This window comes from Seriola lalandi, unplaced genomic scaffold (assembly GCF_002814215.2).
Source record: "Seriola lalandi dorsalis isolate HSWRI2012SDOR001 ecotype SW California unplaced genomic scaffold, Sedor1 jcf7180002054544, whole genome shotgun sequence".
NCBI lineage: Eukaryota > Metazoa > Chordata > Actinopteri > Carangiformes > Carangidae > Seriola > Seriola lalandi.
The window spans coordinates 3291645-3294480 of NW_019525097.1; positions in this window are offsets into that span (position 1 = coordinate 3291645).

Sequence of the window (2836 nt, forward strand, 5' to 3'; positions counted from 1 at the left end):
ATGATTTCTGTCCGGCCCTTAGACAGATAAATAGACAGGGCATGTGGAACAGGGCTCCCGGGATATTTATGTATGCTGTAGAGGTATGTCAGGAATGTGGACGTGGCAGGTGACCTCTCTATATCTCCAAATAAGGCCCACTGACAGTTGTTTATTGCTGCTTTTGCCCAGGTCACCACAGTTTGTGTTTGTTTACCGGAGGAATGTGTGTTGAGCCGTAAAAGACGGACACTGTTCTCCAAAAATGATGTCTATGGTAACAAAATAATCAAGCGAGTGATGTGGTCAGCTGTTCCACCACTTTGGTCCAGGCTGTAATATGTCAAAATCTGTAGTATGGATTTGTTGGATTCTTTGTACAGACATTCATGACCTCCAGGGGATGAACTGTACAGACTTTGCTGTTTCTCTGACTTTATAACACCACAATGAGGCTGATATTTGTTGTTTGAGCAAAATGTCTCAACAATTACATTTTTTTTTACAGACATTCAATTCTGCCTGGGAGTGAATTGTAATAATTTTGGTGATCCTCTGACTTTTCATCTAACGCCATCATCAAGTCAAAACTGTGACGGAAAACCTGCGAAACTAATGACTAATTCAGATCAGGCTTAGCTGTACTTTGTTTTTAGTGCCAATTAGCAAGAGTTTGCGTTCCAACACCCTAAACCAAGATGGTGAACAAGATATGACACCTGCTAAACATCAGCAGGTTAACTTTGTCATTCTCAGACTGTTAGCATGGCCATGTTAACATTTACTACAAAGCATCACTGTGGATAAATACAGCCTCATAATGCTGCAAGCACGGCTGTAGACGCTTAGTCTTGTTGAAACAGAGGAAGATCTAAATGTGGAAAAAGATGTGATTGACCTTACGTAGCCCATCAACAGTCTATGGTGTGTATCTAAAGCAATATGAAAATTAAAATCTACAATATTTGTATGAATGCTTCATCCTGCGTTTGTAAACTGTCTGCTACTGTTTAACTCTATCTCCTCCTTAGGGATAGATTTAATACAGGAAATACTTTAGTAATGAGTGAAATCAATGAGGGTTGTGAATCAACAACGTCGCTGCACTTGATTAAAAGAGCATGTGTCCCTAATTTTTAATGAATTCAGTGAATATTGAAGCCAACGGACCAAGAAATCGATTAAAAAGTTGTCATTCCTGCCCTGCTGCGTGTGTAATTCCACTGTTATGAGTGGCTTTTTTTTTTTTAGCAATAAACAGCTGGTTAACAGCTGAAACATCACTAATGGTCAAGACAGGCTGCTGCTGTATCAATTTGCCAAATTTGGGGAAAACATTTCACTAGAGGCCCCATTAGAATTAAATAGAATCGGCAGTTACGCTCTCAGCAGCAATTATATCAGATGATTCAGAACACCCAAACGTCTTTTTCCCCCAACCCACTGAGCTCTGGAATGCAAATTACATTGTCCATGGACGCCCATGAAAAGAAGCTGGCACACCGTGACCTCCTAATAGGCTGAAGATGGAACTGGATCAAGACTACATTCCTAGACACTATTAGATATTTAGAAATCACTGAGCTGCTGAGCCTGCGGCAACCAATGTCTTTTGCCGGCTAATGGTCCTGGCTCGGGCACAGTAATGTCATGGGTGAACACTCCAATGAGTAGTTTATTAGGAATTAGTGCGAGCAGGGAGGGGACCCAATGAAAGAGATGCACAGGTGGTCAGCTGTTGGGTCTGCATCGCCAGAAAATGGATTTTTAGCTCAAGAATGCATCAGATCTAATTGCGTTTGTCCCATATGGACTGAAAGTGCAAATGGTCACTTCATTGTTCAGAATTATAAACCAAAACATTGAATGCTTCCAACCATAAAGCAACATGCGTTAATAAATACCTAGCAAGTTTTGCAAGAACCAGATATTAATTTCAATAAGAGCAAGGTTTTTCAAATCTGCCAGTGCTGACAAGTGAATGTATATGGGGATAATTTGCCCATTGAACCTTTGTGTTTGTGTGCTTTGTGTTGGTTAATTGCCGTAAAGAAGCAAAGGGGGGGTTGGCGGTGTGTGTGTGAGTGTCTGTCTGTCTGTCTGTCTGGGTCTTGCATTGTGCACAGAGCAATAACACCAGTAATCTCCCATGGGAGTGTGTGACCTCAGGCAGGGTCCCTCCCAGCTGAACAACAAACACACACTTCAGCACCTGTGTGCAGCTCCATGTAGAGGATCTCTCCACTGTAGTGCTGAAAATAATTATTTTCTGAAAATAATAACAGAAAATAGTGTAAAAAATGACCCTCACAATTGTTATGGTTATTGTTATGCTCAAGGTGCATTTTCCCATTGCTTGTTTTCTTCAACCAGTCTAAAACCCAACGATAAAATTATATTCAACAGGGAAAAGCAGTAAATTCTCACGGACTGGAACGAATAAATGTTTGGCATTTTTGCTTCAATAAAATTACTGAAACACTGACTATCAACAAAATTGTTGCTTTTTGCATTTTCTGGCAATCGATTAATCATCTAATCACTTTAGCTCTAGACAAACTTAATTTTTACTCAATGCAAAAAGAAACCAGTCCCTGTTTTCCTGTTTGTTCCAGTTTCCTGCTCTGCCCTGACCCAGAATTTCGGCTGCTCGGCTCGCTGATGATGGATCAAATGCAAATGCAGAGTTCATGCCATATTGGATTTATGGTAAATATGAGCTGCTGACTGGGAAAAATTCTCCATGTCATCTTCTAAGTAGTAATTGCGAGTAGGGCATGGGAATAACTTTAGAGGGCTATGGTCCTGGTGGCAGATTGGACACAAGTGGCAAACATGAGAATCTGGGGGGGGGGGG